We start from the raw sequence: 17,266 nt of genomic DNA on the forward strand, positions 1-17,266 counted from the left end.
TAGCAATGTATGCAGGTAACTCTTCCAGTGCGGCAGAGGGTGGGGAGTGGGGAGGGGAGGAGGGGGGAAAGGGGGATTGGGGCTCGCCCAGAAGTGGAGCTCAGCTAAAGTGTGCAGGGAGAGGGCAGGCAGTCGCGGCGTTCCTGTAGAGATGGGGAGTCCTGAGGAGAAGCGGTGAAGGTCACAGCACAAGGACAGAAACCTGACTGAGCAGCCGGGCTGATGGCGAGAAGGGGCTGATAGGATGCGCTAGGGCACGAAATCAGGGCCGTGTCCTTCCCGCAGGTCAGTCAGCACCCAAGCTGACCCAACGAAACGCCTCAGCGTTCCACTCTTCTCCCTGCACTTCTACACCTCCCCAGTGCGGAGCCCATCGCACAGCTACTCGCCGCGCCGCACCCCGCCCAGGCAGGGCGCCCCGGGGGGCACGGAGCACCCAAAGCCACAACCACCGCCCACCCCTCGGCTCGGCGCCCCTCAGTCCCGACCCAGGAGGCCGCCCCACTACGTGCCGGGCCCGCCCCAACAGCGGCCGGGGGAGGGCGGGGGCGGCGCCGTGCGGCTGAGCTCAGCGCGTCGGGAAACCGCCGGGGCCGGGGCCGCCTCCTCCGCGGGCAGCGCCGCCCCTCCGTGCTGCACACCCTCTCTCTCTCTCTCACACACACACACACAGCCGCTTCCTGCGTGGGGCCGGACCCGGCGGGCGGAGCGGCGCCGCTTCCTCCCTCCCTCTCTTTCTCGCCCGCCCGCCCGCCGCCGCCTCGCAGGTACCGGGGGTGGGGGCGAGGGGAGCGGGGAGCCCCGTAGCGGGAATCGGCCTCCCCTCGGGCCTCCTGCCGGGGCCGGCAGCCGCCGCCCCGAGCGTGGCGGAGGGGAAGGTGGAGCGGAGGTTCCGAGCCGGGGCCGCCCGTGGGCGGGGGCCCGAGCCCCGAGGGGCGAGGGCCGGGCGAGGAGCGGCCCGGGAGCGGCGGCAGAGGGGCGTCTCGGGGCGGGGGGCGGCGGCGGCTCCTCGCATTGCTGCCGGGTGAAGTCATCGCGCCCATTGTCTCCCCTCGGCTCCCCCCGGGCGGGGCGAGGGGCCCGGCCCGCCCCGAGGAGGAGGAAGGAGAAGAGAAGAGGAGGGGGGCCCGGCTCGCGCTCCGCGCCGGGTGGGTAGCGGCGTGCGGCCGCCCGGGACGCCGCGCCTCCCCTCGCGGGGTACGGGGGAGGCCCCGCCCGGCGCTGCCTCGGCCGCGCGTCCCGGGCCGGAGCGGCGGGTCCGGGTGCCCGGGGCTTCCCTCCGCGGAGGCGGAGCGGTGGCGGTGGGCGGTGTCGGGCCGGGTGTTCCCTTGCCCGGGTCTCCCCGCGGCGGGGCTCTGTGTCCCGTGCGCATAGGGAGCGGGGAGAGGAAGAGCCACAGCCGGGCGGGGGGTGGCGGCCCGCGCAGCCTTCGTGCCCTCGTGGTCGCCGGCTGTAAGCGTGCCCGCCGGCAGCGCCGCGAGCGCCGTGTCTGCGCGCTGGGAGCGATGGATGGATGCTTTATCGCCGTTGTCATAGAGGACGGCGTTATTTGTGAAAGGCAGAGGGCAGGTTGGGAAATGGGTTTCTCGGGGTGGGAAAGCCCGCTCGCAAACTCACCGTGCAAAACATCTGTTAATTTTTCCTTAAAAGTTAAGGAAAAAAATGTTTAGGAAAAAAAAAATACGTATTCTCCAATATTTTATTATCGGATGAGTTTTTCATTGTTGTTAAGTTCGGTAGAAAGGGTTTTCAGTTCGACGTTCGGAGCGAAGTGAAGTGCGTGCTCCGGGGTCGCCCGCAGCGCGGCACTCAGCTGTGTGCGGGGCGGCGGCGCTGCTGCGTGACTTCCGAGCTCTGCCATTATTTAGCTGTAAACATCGAAATGTTTCTACCCGAAACTTTCAGAAATATGAGAAGACATTTCGTTTTAATGGCGTGTGAACCAGGCCAGCTTGGGGCGGAAAGTGAAAATGAAAGCTTTTAGCGTATTGGCAGCGATGCTGCTCCTAAAATCACTGCACTAAAGGGTTTACAGGAAACATCTCCTCTGCGTGCCTATTTCCTGCACCGTGCTGGAGTTCCAGCTCTGCTTTATGAAGTTCAGCATCTACAAAATGCAGAGTTGTAGCTGTTGTGTTTGTGTCGGCAGCTGTATTGGAGTCGGAGGGCAGCATCAATTCTGAGAGGGGGAATCTATTGGTCTATTTGTGGTTTTCTCTGCTTCCTCTTACATCCACCAGGCAAACGTACTGCTTTTCTTATATAAAGTGATTGTCAGATTGTACTTAATTGTGCTGGTTGGGGTTCAGGAGGAAGGAAGACATTCGGTAGGTGGGTTTGTTTACGTTTGTGGTGTGTACAAACCTCGGGCTCTGCAGTAGTAAATGAATCACTAAAACTCCCTTAGCTGTGGCACTCCCAGAGAACATCAGCATACGCGTTAGGTAAGCTTGTGTTGTGCGGTTATGTTCGAGTCCTTGAATTTTTTTGCCAGTTTGGTACAGCCTTTAGATGGAAAAAGTGCATGCATGTTTTATTATTCATTAACAGTCTTTAACTGTTACTCCACGTGACAAACCTTTAGACTTTGAATTTGTCCAGTGAGTAGGTGGTTCTTCCCGGCCATTCTGGTTTACTCAGTGAAGCTAATATTCTTCAGACTTATCAAAAGGATTCTTTGCAAAGATACCTTTCTCCATTTCCAGACAAACGGACAGACAAACAAACTCCCTTTTTAGGGTGCCAAAATCTTTTCAGAGGACTTCTGGTTTGGAAGTGCTAGGAAAGGTCTTTGAACTCTGAAGTACAACTCAGCTGTTCTGCACCTACGATGGCTTTTAGCCAAGTTTGTGGTTTCTATTATGGGGTCAGTTTACTCTGGCCCATGGTCAGACACCCGTAATTATCTTTGTGATTTGTTTGTGGAGTTGGACCTAGACACTGCATACCAGCATAATAGAATAGATTTTAATACCTGACTGGAACAAATGGATCGATGCACGTTTCAGACCCTCTTTTTCTCAGTGTGGTTCCTGGCATGAGTCTGAGCTGTGAACTGGTCTGATCTGTAGCGTCAGCGAATGCTCTGTGAAGGAGCAGTAAAGATGCTCATTTGAACTTGGGCTTGTCCGTGAGGAAGTTAAAAGTCATTTTTTTCTCTTTTTGCATTTGCCATAGAGCTGAGTTTCTGTTGTCCATTCTATATTAACTGGAGGAAGATGTGTAGCTGGATGTACTGCCGCATGCAACACACCTTGGGGATGCTGAGAATGCTGTTGGACCTAAAATTGTTAAATATGTTTGAATACCTGGAGGTGGGCTGCTGCCAGGAAGGACAAATGTTACATCAGGCCCTGCAGAAGTGATTGTTTTGGGCTTTGATTTTATCAGTGTGTTGGTGGTTTTGCTTTCTTTTTTCCCTGTAAGAAAAACATGAAGGAAGGTCCGTCAGTTCCTAGGAAATAGAGTTCCTGATATTCCTCATATTTCACAAGAGTGGACTTCCTTTAATTTTTGATTACTTGAAGTTTTCTCCATGATCTGATCCAACATCTCTTCTGTAGTTGTTTGTCTTTTATGGTGAAGTAATCTTTAAGGAAAACAGAATTTTTTTTGGTGTTGTGCATAGGTTACGTTTCAGATATTGTCTTCTATTTTAACTCATAGAGAAATAAAACTCCAAATACACAGCTGTGAGTTTCAACTAAGGGATCTGTGCTCCACCAGACTTGTGTTTTTTTTTTCTGTTAAAGTAGAATTTCAGTCCTTCCCTCTTAAGTGTTTGTGTAAAAAATTATTCTTCAGGTGCTCTTAGTTACATATTTTTAGTGGTGGTAAGTCATATAAGTAGGTCTTTTGTCTATTGCTGATATTTATAGGTAGACTGATTTATTCCAAGCTTCTGTAAAGTGACAATCACCTCACTGTCAGACTTCCTTGTAAGGTTATTTTTTTAGCTGATGGGATCAGTGGAAGAGACTTTCTTATCTGAGTTGTAGGAAGGCTCAGGCTTCTTTCTAAATTGATCTCTGGTAGTTTTGCATACGTTTCTGGCAGTTCTCAGGCACTGGGGGACTGTCTCACCTTGGTTTAGGTTGCTGGTCCTTCCCTGGTGCTTGTGGCTCTTTCTTTTTTTCTCTTAGTACAGCCTGTTCAATGTTGTGACTTGAGAATCTGAAACACGGCAGTGATTCCCGAAGAGAACTGTGGATATTACGTAGGATTAGAATATTGCAGGCCTTGGTTACGGGTTTCTTGTTGTGTGCATGGCTTATGCTAGTTTGAGTTGTTGAAAGAGTTTGGAGAAGAAAGAAAAATCCCACAGCTGCATTGTAAGAAAGCATTTGTAGTACCACTCTGAGGTCTTTCTTCATTAAGTGATGCAGGGAAGGCCTTTCTTTGCACTCTTCTGCTGGACTTTCATGGAAGTTCTTTGAGGAGAAGATTTACCCTATGTTGGGGCTTATCTATAGAATAAGAAAAGGTAGGAGAAATCATGGAAACATTGTGGTAGGCTTTTTGCTCTTGAACTGTGGCTTAATTGGTCATCTGCTGGATGACTGTTGGCATCTTGTTGAACAGAAGTCAAAACAATACACCTGTGCTTGCCTTGTGCAGGGTGACATAGAAAACTTGGTCTATGGATGTATGAGTTGAAGGATGAGTTTCCATCAGGTTCCCTTCACATCTAGTTATACTACACTGGACTGGAAAGCTGATACAAGAGCTGCTTTAATGTAAAGCAACCTGGCAGATGGTCCTAATGAAATAAGCTTAAATAAAAGTTACACATATACCAGTGTTTCCTCAGCCATTAAAACTTCCTTTCTTTAGAGGCCAGCATATCTTCTAACGACGCCTTCAGCAAGGCATTTGAAGGGCATCTTTGTTTGTTACGCTTCAGTTTGCTGTTAGTCACTTGTTTTTGATTTTTCTTTCTTCTTTTGCTTCCTAAATAGTGCTTCATTCCATTAATGCAAGTATCCTGTTATTGTCCAGGACAAGCTGTTGTTGTGGGACTCTGTCAGTTCTGTTTCCATTTATAGTTGAGATAAATGACTGTTAAACAAACATTTTTCCATAGGTCCTTTAGCTGCTCCCATAGGGCAGATTAGAGCTCTTGCTCTAAATTGGAGCCCCTGGCTGTCCCTTTCACTTGTTCCATTTATTGAACGAAGAGCTTCTTCAGCAAGAGGAATGGATGGCTCTGGAGGAACTATGAGCTGTAAGAGTCACGGTACTTTGTTCTCATCATGGTTCCTTAGTGCTGCATACTCTCCATAAACAGAAGTACGAGTTTTTAAGTTTCTTGGTTAATAGTCAGATTTTTACATAAAATCCCCCTGTGCAGCTTACATCAAGTAAATCATGTTATATTATTGTCTGAAAATGCTCAGTCTGTCATTGTTGTGCACCCAGGGAGACTTCCAGTGAGATGGATTCACCAGATAGGTTTCCAAGGCGGGGTGGGTTGGGTGTGCAGCCTGGTCCTGCGCCTTGGGGCTCTGCAGAACTCTGCATGCTGAGCTGGCGCTGAAGATTTCAGTTGAACCGTGGGGACTTCACAGTGCTACCTGGCTGTTATCTCTGATGGAGTGACATTGCAGCATTAGTGCTGCTGCACTTTATTTATATATGTACATTTATATATGCATATGGCATATCTAATGGTTGCATTCCCATGGAAAGGACTTGGTGGTGCCATGCCTAAATGCATCATCTGTCCATTTCCTTTGCTGAAAGCGCGTAGTGCACAGAACTGTATTTCAGTGAAACTGGTCCAGAGAAGGAAAATTTTGACTGCTCAGAACTCAGGGTCGAAGAGAAAAAATGATACTTTTCATAGGAAGTAGGAGACTTTTACTTTGTCTAAACTAGATAGTTGATGACTGCTTTTCTCCCAGTGCTTTGGGCTTTTTATGACCTAAAAATTGATGCCATATGTTCGTATTCAACGCTGCAGCTTTTCCCCATCTTGAGATCTAATTGTACCAAGACAGTGAATGTTGCATTCAAGTGTTACCTGAACATCTGTAAGGGGACTGTGTATTCAGCAAAGATGCTGATTATGTTTGCTCCTTCATTTAAAAATTCTTTATGTAGGGAGCATCCTGCTGTCCCTCAAACATGTAACAGTGGAAGAACATTTGGTCAAGATAAGCAATAGCTGCAGTGAGACCACCCAGCTTGCAAGGGAGCTGGAGTGAAGCCTACTGCAGAACTTTTCCTTCTGGTCAGCTGTTGGGAAGTGTCGTAACTAGGGCCTGTCTTTCATGTTTTTCCATAGTGAGCCGTCTAATATGGTGATTAATTCAAAGAAATGTCTGTAAGATGAAGTGTATCCAAGGTTAATATCTTCATTTTTAGAATGCGTGTTAGAAAAAAGATTTTTATCACAGTTCAGTTTATCATCAGTTTCTTTGTTGCGCATCCAGTTGGAGGCGTTCTGACTTTATATTCCTCTACTTTTAAGTCAAAAAATAAATAGAACAAAGCTTTCAAACTTACTGTTTTTTGCTGAGTTGAAGACCTTGCTTCAGTTTCCTGTAAAGAGCAGTTTCCTTCTCAGTTTTACCTGTAAAGCTGTATCTGGTACTTAGCTTTTGTTTGACTGTGCCTCTTCAAAAAAAGGCATCATGCTTTCCTTTTATGTGATGTTGCTAAAAATACATCCTGAGAGTCCAGGAGCTCTTTTACTCAGGGTCAGAGATGGAGGTATCAAACTTCTGTGTCCTTTTTAAGCAACAGGAGCCTTGGTGTTTGTAGCCTGTGAAGCCAGACTGCTGCTTTCTTTCAGTCATAAACCTGCAGTCAGTGCAGGTTTATCTGTGGGACAGCATAGAGAAGAAACCTGCAAAGCTATTGTGCTTCTGTATTCTTTTAATTTCACAATGCTGTGGTTTTCAACCATCTCTGTTTGGACAGAGGAGTTTTCTGTATCTAGTAACCAAAAGCATTTTCCTCCTGAAGTTCCTACTTGACTGTTTACTTTTTTCCCCTTTCTTCCTTTTCCTGTTCCTGTTTGCTGTGGATTTTTTCCCCCTCTTACATGGTAGTATGTTCAGATTTTTCCTGTGGTGGATAGTTGCAAAAAAATGGACTTTACCTTCTGTGACCTGACACCAGGCAGAAATTCAGCTAGGACAAGGATAGGAAAGAGCTGTGTAAGCTCAGCAGAGGAGTCCTGAGTCTTTCCATTATTAACAATTAAAGATGATTCCATGATAAGTTAGGTAATGGATTAACTCACTAAAGAAAAGAGAACAAGGGTAAACAAAGAGAACGATCCTGCCTTGCAAGAATTTGGATTATTGGGATTATGCCTGTGTGTCTGGGAAAAAAACCAATCTCCTCTGTTTTTAGTGTTAATTTAGTTAGTGTAGAGATAAGGTATGCTATGTGCCAGATAAAGTTATCTTTTGTCATTGAATTGAATCTGTGCTAGGAGCTGTTGTTTACTCAGAGGGTGGATTAAGAAATAAAAACATCTCAAAGCATCTTGTTTAGTCCTGCCCAGCAACACTTGGCAGTTTTTTCTCTAAGACTTGTTTTACTGAGAATGGTTTCCTCCAATTCCTGCACCCTGCCCTAATCAATCACCATCGCATGGCTACTAGTGTTGTTGGAGTAAAGAATGAACAAGGACATGCTTTTCTTATCAACATAGCTTTTTTTTTTTCTCCTGGTTTTGTTCCCAAGGTGTGATTATTATTATTATTATTATTATTATTATTATTATCATTATTATTTTGGGGCAGTGTAATTAATCCATATCATTTTCTGTTGTTTTGAGTCATACAGTATTACCTTTCAGTTTTAAGTGTGATTTAGGTTGAAATACAGAATAATTTAGGTTTGAACTGTGGCTTGGAAATGATCCCCCACAAACTGGGAATATTTGCACTCTATGAGTTTTGAAGCCATCACACAAAAAATGGCACATGCACAAGGAGTATGAAGACACAATACGCTCCATTTGTGGGATGGCTCCTGTCTTCTATGTAAATACGTTGTTGTTCACCTCTGGTGGCAAAAAGTAAAGAATCTATCTTAATATGGTTAGTGTTCCTCCTGCAATTTGGAAAACGTGCCTCAGTAAGGTTGCATTGTTCTAAAAATCGTTCACAAGAGAGAAGAATCAGAACTGCAGAAGGAATGAGCTTCCTGCTGGCAATACAGCGAACAGAAATGCAGCCATTTGTGGAAAGCAGATCGATGCTTTTATCTTGGTGGTGGGTTTTTTTTTGTTTTGTTTTCTTTTGAAAGTGGTATAAGTTCCCAAGCACACTGTGAAAGCAATCCATCTGAAGTCAGAACGAGTCACCTGCAGCGTTGAAATCCCAGAAATGTGGGCCTTGGTTCTGCAGTATGAAACTACAGGCAGGATGCTTAACTGAACCTGAGTGGCTTTGCAGCATTTGGTGATTAAGGTAAAATGTTGTTTTAGTAATTGAAGGTGTTCAGGTTTTTTTTTTCCAAAAAAGGGAGGAATGAGCAGGTTTACATTTGTTGTCCTGTGACTGTGAAGTTCTGGAACTCTTTAACTGAGGATTGACCTCTGGTATTGTCTGCACGTGTGTATTTCTTGAACGGCCACAGTGCAAAATGGTGTATTTTATAGGTGGAGAATTGCACAGGTTTTAATAGTGGGCAGAATTTAAAAACTCAGCTCCCCTTTATGTGATGATGGCGAGGAGGATACCTCCAGGATGCTGGTAGTTTAGCTTCCTTGCTTGGAAACCGTGATTGAGTGCACTAGAAATGCCAGAAACAGGTGGACACGGCTTCTGCAGCAATTAGGTGGCTTCTTTGCCACCTTCTATTAATGATAAAGGGTTGCATGTATCAACAGGGTGAAACTGATTCCTCCGTTGCCTGCAGCATGTCATTTCAGGGTTTCAGGTCAGTTGAGAAATACCAGAATTCAGGTTGAAGAAGCAAGCATAGCCTGATCACCATTTGTGCCTATCCTTGTTAAGCTGCAGTCCTTAATTATGTAGCTGTGGTTTTTTGGTCTGTTGCTTTTCCCCTAGTGAATGTTTTTTGCCCTGTATGCTGGGTAGTTGATCTGGGCTGGGCAACATTAAATCTTGCCTCTAGGGCAATTGTTTCCTTTCAGTGAGTCTGTCGATGTACTCCAAATAAACCAGAAGGCTGAAATAATTTTCCTTGATTAAGGCATCTGAATAATGGCTGTGTATAGCTATCTCATCTTCCTGCTTTGTGGTTGATATGGTCTTTGTTAGAAGCCAAGGAGAACTTTTCATAGGTCAACACTAGTGGTATTTCTTGGTATTTGTGATGGCTTTTTTTCTGTATGCATACTTGTACCTACTTGATAGTGCAGGCATCTTTGGACACATAACTTGCTATATAACATAGAAAGAAGTGAAGTTCTTGGGCATCCCAGATCCGTGCACCTGTGGCTGGTGAATGGTTCTGTCCTTAACCATATGCTTTAGTATCTTACCTGTTAAGAGTAATATGAACCATAATACTTCAGTGGGATGTATGTAGTATTTTAGGGTTTCAGCAGTATTAATCTGACATGTGTTCTGCTGTCAGGAAATTGTGTTTCCTCTTGCACAATCTTCAGTATTGTTCTGTTTTTCCTTTAGTATAAGGGGAAGGATAAGAACAAACAAATGAAATACTGAGTAGTGACCTGTTAAGTGTGAATCTGGTAAAGATTCTACAGGAGAGAAAGGAGTAAAAATTATGTAGTTAAACCACCATAAGGTATTTCAACCCTCATTTCTAAACTGCATGAAGTAAACAGAATTAATCCTTAAAGTTTCTACTAATGGTTTGTGTGTGGTTTCCTAGTTGTTAAAAATAATAATTGCACTGACAGGTTTGGAACCTTCTCACTAAGCAGGCCTCTGCTATTTGAGCTTGTCGTATCTAATAATACTCTGTCATGCTTTACAGGATTGGCCCTGGACAGTATGATCCGTGTGTGTGAAGGGGGTTTTGTGAGTATCTTCATGCTGTGGGGGACCAAGCCGTAGAGGAGGGCATGCTTGGACAGCACTAGCCTCTTTTGCTGTCTTTTCTTGTCAGCAGCAGTGTACCTTTTACTTTCTGCCTGCTCAAGTGTTTTATCCAAATCCTATTCTAGTTTAATCGGTTCAGATCTTCATTGAGAAGTTTTCAAGTCAGTCTGAATTTATACCCTTTCAGTGCCTAATCTGATGCCTTTCTCTTCTGCCATTTGGCAGCACTCCCTCTGTCAGCTTTCCCGGTTCTGCTGCTCTTTGTGCGTTCTCCTTGTTATCCGTGCTCTATGCTTGTTAACTCATTTTCCTCTAGTGCTTGCAGTCTCTATTTTGGGGTACTTTAGCCCTACTGTATTGTGTATCTGGAAATAAAAGGTAGACCCTGTTCAGTTTCAGGCTGGTTCAAGCGCAGGAGAGATTCCTAGAACCTAAAATGTGTGCTGTTCTCTAGAAATTATGTATTTCTCTCTTGGAATGAATATTGACAAGGCCAATAAAATGTACATCCTAAATACAGAGGTCAGAATTCCAGTCCCAGTCTCAAAGCAACACTAGTGCTTAGCCTTTCCAGAGGAAATATTTCAAGTTTTGGATTTGTTTTTTTCTATGATAACTTTCAAGAAAAATCCAAAACCTTGAAGAATTTGCTTAAGCAGCTTGTTTGAAATAACTGCTGAAGATCTTAGCATGTAAGTTTTCAGCCCAGTTTGCTTGAGAAGCAGCAACTAAGCAGATTTGGAAATAGGATGTTATAATGGGAAGTGACAGACAGTTGTAATAACAGAGTACTGGCTTTTCTTTTAACAAGAGATCGTTGTCTTTTGGGATAAATGACATACTAAATTGTAAAAATGAGGTGAGTCACAGTGCCTTTTACTTCTTATTACTTGGGTTTCTGTTTTCAATAGGATGGTTATATTTTTCCAGTTTGACTTAATCTGGCTGTCTGCTTACATTCTCCTCCCCCGTACCATCTGCTGTTTAACCGTGAGGTGTTATACCCATCCTTACATTAAGCCTCTGGTAGGTCTGCTGTACTCTGTGTTGCTCGTGTCTGGCTTGTCAAGTAAGGTCTGACAAATTGTTGATTTTTGGGAATTACTCCCACAAAATAGTGTAGCATGCTAATTTGGAAGCTTAGCTGCTACCCTCAGGACGTCGTTAATGCAGCAAATAGCCTCAGTAGTTTAAGATGTTAAGTCTGTGGCTGCCTCCTGTTTATTGCTCTCTCCCTCTTGGGATCTACTAACCCACAGCCTTCAGTGTAATGAAGTGCATGCCCTTGCTTCAGTTGAGATCTGAAAAAATTAACTTAAAGGTATCTTCTAGTTTAAACAGAACATCTGATTCTGCTCTGAAGTGAATCTGTTCAGTGTGTCTGCTGTAGGTTAACCCACAGGAGAGACAGGACAGCTGCCTGTGCTAGTTTAAAGCTTTTAGGCTAGTTCAGCAGGGGCTTTCTTTGTAGGACTCAAATTTCACAGAGAATCTTACTGAGGCTACAGCCCCCTGTAGCAGTCTCTTGCTATGGACCTTGGAAGAGGTGCATACCCTTTAGTGTGCAACATCTTAACATTTTGGGAGAAAACTTCATGTGTATTTGCCTGTCGAACGTATCTGCTGTGTGCCTGTGTATATGAAGTTGCTCAGTGCATCACTGGGGAAAATTCTATTAAAATATCAGAGATCTACAAACTGCCTAGCTCTGCACGTCAGTAGCATTATGAAATTTTGAAATGTTGTTTTTTTTCCCTGCAGAAATACCTTTCTTAAAGTTGCCTATGGCTTAATTAGTCCTGATATCATTTCAGGTACAGTAATAAGCGATTTATGAGACAAGTAACTCTGAACCCACCTGAGGGAGCAGTGGAAACAAATGGTGTGCTGCATTATAATTCTGTTGCATTGCTGCAGTCTTGCATAGTTCGGATTTTCTTAACTGTCTTGTCCCTAAGTATTTTACCATTTAATTGTGGTAATAGAGATGTATGAAGAAAATTCTGAATGACTTCAAGTGATGTTAGTTTTCCTGGTGCTGTGGCCATTTTACTCTCTATTTTGGATTATTGAGCCAGCAGTTGTTAGTTCCCTAGAAAACTCTGAGGTTATTTTCCTTTTTGTAATGTAGAAAGACAAGTATTGAAGGTATGTTCTCCTGTACTGACACAAGATTTATTTGTAACAAACTTTAATAGCTTTTAAATGAAATTATACACCTGCTTCCTCTAATGCATTTGTGTAGCTGTTTTCTTTGGAACTGTAGCAGGAAATAAATGGTTGCAGATAAACAGTGAAGCTCCTGACTTCAAAGAGCTTCCTTCAAAAGCAGAATAACTTCACTTGCCTTTCTCAAATGAATAAAACTGAAACGTAACTTACCTCGTTTTGTCCTTACCCGTCTGTATAAATCTGGGAATTTTTCATCATGGGTCTTTTATAGGAATTTTATAGGAAACAGATTTTTCTCTGTTGCGTATCCTTACTATTTTTTTTATTTTTTAAAATAAAAGGCTCTCTGAAGGTAAGCTCCCTTGTTGAGAAGAGACTATAGAGCTGAAGTGTTCTACGCTAACACTGTAGGACAGCATCTTTTCTTCAGTGAGTCCTTACCTAGAGTATTCCAAAAATAGACTAGGCAGCATCTGTTCTCATATTTTTCTTAACTGGGATGTTACTTAAGGAATCTAATTAAAACATAATAGTTTTTACTGACAGAGGCTGCTAAATCAGGATGCGTCTTCAAATAAGCTTATGCATACACAAAGATCAACTGTTTGTAAGCTTTGGACACCCATTTGTTTTCATTATCCTTCATCTCTGAAATACTCCGTGCTCCTGAACTTCTGTTTTTAGATTTCAGTAGCAGACGGTTTCTTTTGCAGCTCTGACTTGTAAGGAACCCTTTCTGCCTACCAACCCACATTCTTGGAGTGCACTGTGTGTATATTTCTGCAGTCTTTATAAGTATATATTTAGTGTTTTCAAAAACTAAACTTTTTTTTTCCTTTGGTCTGTTATCAGAACTTTTTATTAAGGTGTGCTATTCTAATGTTATGCTTCGTAATACATTGCATACGTCAGTCTTCTGGGAAGAACACAATTTCTAAGATTGCTACCAGTTCAGCTCTACTTCTCAGTAGTACTTTTTGTTGAGAGAAGCATTTTTTGAATTCATGATAAGCAAATTATTTTATTGTTCTTGGCAAGCCAGACCTGGTATGAATTAGATATGACTACAAGGTCTGTGTTTTATATAAAAATGCTCTCCCTTGGTCAGGATATGATCTGATTTCCTCTTGCTTTAATCAGGGCATATTATTAAATGTTAAATCTTCAAAAAGAGTAATTGTTAGAAAAGGAAAATACAGGCATTATCTTCATGCAGCATAAAATTGTAACTGTAAGGCTACAATTAACTCTTAACAAACTTGTTCTAGATTTGAGGAAGCTTGTGTTCCTCATACAAAACTGTGTACAAATGCTCATTTTTAAAAAAAGGTGAAGTTTTAGATTACTGGAGCATCTGACATCTTGAGCATCAAGTTAAAAACTTTCCTTCTAGCCAGTTATAGAATCGCAAGGGTTGGAAAAGACCTCCGATATCATCCAGTCCAGTTGTCCACCTACCACCAATAGTTGTCCCTCAGTACAACACCTGAATGTTTCTTGAACACTTCCAGGGACAGTGACTCCACCATCTCCCTGGGCAGCCCATTCCACCTTCTGACCACTCTTTTGGAGAAGAAATTTTTCCTGATGTCCAACCTGAATATCCCCTGAAGCAACTTGAGGCCATTCCCTCTAGTCTTATCATTAGTTATATGGGAGAAGAGGCCGACCCCCACCTCACCACAACCTCCTTTCAGGCAGTTGTAGAGAGCAATAAGGTCTTCCCTGAGCCTGGTCTTCCCCAGGCTGAACAATCCCAGTTCCTTCATTTGTTCCCCACAAGACTTGTGCTCCAGACCCCTCACAGCTTCATGGCCCTTCTCTGAACATGCCCCAGCCCTCAGTGTGTTTCTTGTAGTGAGGGACCCAAAACTGAACACAGTACTTGAGGTGTGGCCCCACCAGTGCTGAGTACAGAGGGATGATCACCTCCCTGCTCCTGCTGGCAAGGCTATTTCTGATACAGGATGCCACCTGGTGATGGCCACCTGGGCACACTGCTGGCTCGTGTTCAGTCGAGCATCAGCCAACACCCCTAGGTCTCTTTCCACTACACAGTCTTCCAGCCACTCTACCCCGAGCCTGTAGCGTTACCTGGGCTTGTTGTGGCCAAAGTGCGTGACCTTACACTTGATCTTGTTGAACTTCATCCCATTGGCCTCAGCCCAGTGATTCAGCTTGTCCAGATTTCTTTGTAGGGCCTTCCTACACTGATAGGATAGCTAAGTGTAGTTTGTAGGTAATTAATATATTTCTGACGCATGCAAAATAATGAGGAAATAGAAGATTTAGAGCAAAACTAATAATTTTGGATAATTGGACTGCTGTTACAATATTAGGTATTTTTCTTTAGTTCAGTGACTTTGATTTAAAAAAAAAATAAAAATAATAATGAAAAAAAACAGTCTATGCTTTGGGCTATTTCAGATATTAATGTAACCAGAGGGACAGCAGGGAGTTATTTCACCCTGTGCTGTAAAGGAACGCAAAGGGAATTTGCCTGTGTGCTGAAGCATGGTCAGCTGGTGTGTGCCTGTGCTTACCTGGATAATGAGTGCTTGTCATAATGTTTTTATAATGTGAAGAGTACCAGAATATCCCTACTGTATCCTGATTTCTTTGTGTGTGTGTGTAGCCAATCTATCGTGTGCTTGACTAGAAGGAGGATTTTCCCTCCACCTTTCAAACAAAGGCAGGAGGAGTGCTCTAGCTGAGCAGGCACTTTCCCTTCTGACCCCTGCAGGTGTCTGTGAAAGCTTGGCAGCCTGGGATGGAATTGCTCTAACAAGTGTCAGCTTCAGCTGAAGCCATCCAGCCTGCTCTGGGGGGATTTCACCACCAGTTTAGTAATGCTTGACAAAAGAGGAAAATAGGATGTCAGGAAAAGTAGTTTAGTCCAAAACTGAAATTCAAGTTATCACACTAAGGTGTAGTTGGGGTTATGGCCTGGCTCTGTTCTTCCTCTGTACCGTACCGTGCAATTAGCTGGCAATGTCCTGTGACATCCTGTGTTGAAATAACCTGGCTTCTGACTGCCGTTATCATTTTCACTTTTTCTTTTTGTGGAAAGGCTTTTTCTTTATTTGGTGTGTCTGCTTTTTGTCTTTCCTCCTTCTCTTATTTAAGAGATAGAGGAGGATTGGAATAAATGGTCCTCAGGGAAGAGAGGATTTTGCACTAGCACTGGGAAGTAATTTCAGAGCTTGAAGTTAATGTTTGTTGCTGTTGTCATTCATTCCTGAATCGACTGGTTAGTCACTGGGAAACAGAAATTAATAGAAGAATGAAGAATGAGATGAAGATACTGGGGAACAATGATCACAGTGTGAAGGGCGAAAAAAAGCAAGTAGAGGAATGGAGCCTTGTATGTGTGAGAGAGGACCCAGGAAATGGTTGGGAACTTCTGGCCTCTTCTTGAAGAATTCAGCTATCCTTTGGGTTTGGGGGAAAAAAAGATTTTGCCAGAAGTCTTGGATAGCTTGAAATTAAGATAGGAGTGACAGTAAAAACTGCAAAACTGCACATTTTGCTTATGCAGAATTGAAAACCCTTGCTTTCCTCTTAGAACTAGTAGTAGAATGTCTATATCATAGGAGTAATATTGGTCTTGCCAATTATGCACCATTTTCACCTTTCCTTTTTAATTTAAGCTCCTGAGAACTCAGCAGATGCCTGAGTTTAGTAGGTTTGTTTCTTTCCAGTGAATTTAGCAGTATTAAGATGTTCTGTAGGCAAAGTTACATCTTTTCCTGCTATTGCAACCCTTGTTGTCTTAATTCTGTTTTATATTGTACAGATACAGCTTTATGATTTAAACAGAATAGTTTACCTCAGGAAGATCAAAATCTGCTTTATTCTTTTGATGGCACAGTCTTTGCAGCAAGAAGTGATTGTAAAATTTTCTTGAACTAAAATAAACCAGAAACTTGTTAATCTATGTGTAAAAGGAAAAAAAATAGCCTGGTATCTTGGCTGCAGTTGTAAAGTCTCCTTTATGATTTCGATCACTGTGATAGGGAATGGCAGTGCTTGGTGCTGCTGCCATTTAGGTGTCTGTTATTACTGCCTATTGGGTTCCTCAGTCATTGAAGTCCTTCGCTGTTACAGTGTGTATGCAGAGCACAGTGCTACATGAGTTTTCTTCTGTTCCTCGCAAGTTTCTTAAATAACATTTACATTCTTAAATAACATTTATTTGTATATTAGAATATTATGAACAGTAAATATGAATTCATCAAATATTTCAAAGGATAAAATAATTATTCTAGCTGCTGATATGGAAATAGATTTGATTCTTGATGCTACATTATGATCAGATTAATCAAACTTATTCTCCTTGTGATGTGAGGAGGAGCAGCTTCAACATCTTAGGCTTTTTATTGTGATACTTAGTTTAAATATAATACATTCAAATGATATGAAGGCTTTTGGAGCAGTAACTTGTGGAAGAGCCAAGTCTTAATGTCTTAACCTGTTACGCAATGGTGAGACTTTATCCAAGGGAAAGCTGACAACATTTGGAACAAATAGAGGAAGTTCTAGAGGAATGTAAATGCAGCATCAACAGCAAATCTGTAAAACAGAGGCCTAGAGCTGTTTCAGATACAGCCTGCTGTGTGGCTGAGCTGGGGAGTAAATGAGAGCTCACTCATTTGGCACAGAGGCTCGTTTGGCAGCCCACCTGTCTTCTCTTATCTTGGCTAATGTTCTCTCAGTCTGTGTGCTTACATAGGAGCCACTGAAATTTCATTTCAGTATCTACCTGAAACTGTGATACAGCAGAAACTTGAAGATATTTGTCCTGTGCCATAGCAAAGGAAGAGGCTGTCATTTGTGTTCTACTGCTCTGGTACAATCTATTAAAATGATCATACAGCAGATCAAATTGTCTAAGTTTCTATCACTTTAAAAAAAAAAGTTCTTGTGTAAGACCAAAAAACTGAATCGTGTTTCTTTTCAAGGTTTATTATTTCAGTCTGATTCATTTCCTGTTTTTCTGCTAATGTACTGACAAAAGCAGAAACAAGTATCCTTCAACTGTTTGTAAACCTAGGAAATATGTAATTCACTGTACGACAAGTGATTGTGTATGGATGTAA

At 43.1% G+C, this 17,266-nt stretch overlaps 1 protein-coding gene across 3 annotated transcripts in view; it reads left to right on the forward strand.

Annotated features, from left to right (window-relative positions):
* The first annotated feature begins 602 nt into the window (after positions 1-602).
* RNF19A (ring finger protein 19A, RBR E3 ubiquitin protein ligase) overlaps positions 603-17,266 on the forward strand; it is a 57,766-nt gene continuing 41,102 nt past the window's right edge. For 2 of the 3 annotated variants that reach the window (XM_048939175.1, XM_048939177.1), the window contains exon 1: positions 603-767. The gene's annotated coding sequence lies outside the window, so the exon portion shown is untranslated. Of the gene's footprint in view, positions 768-1,008; positions 1,149-17,266 lie in introns of those variants that run through there. The other variant, XM_048939176.1, reaches the window with a different exon arrangement.

Source organism: Lagopus muta, chromosome 3 (assembly GCF_023343835.1).
Source record: "Lagopus muta isolate bLagMut1 chromosome 3, bLagMut1 primary, whole genome shotgun sequence".
NCBI classification, from domain to species: domain Eukaryota; kingdom Metazoa; phylum Chordata; class Aves; order Galliformes; family Phasianidae; genus Lagopus; species Lagopus muta.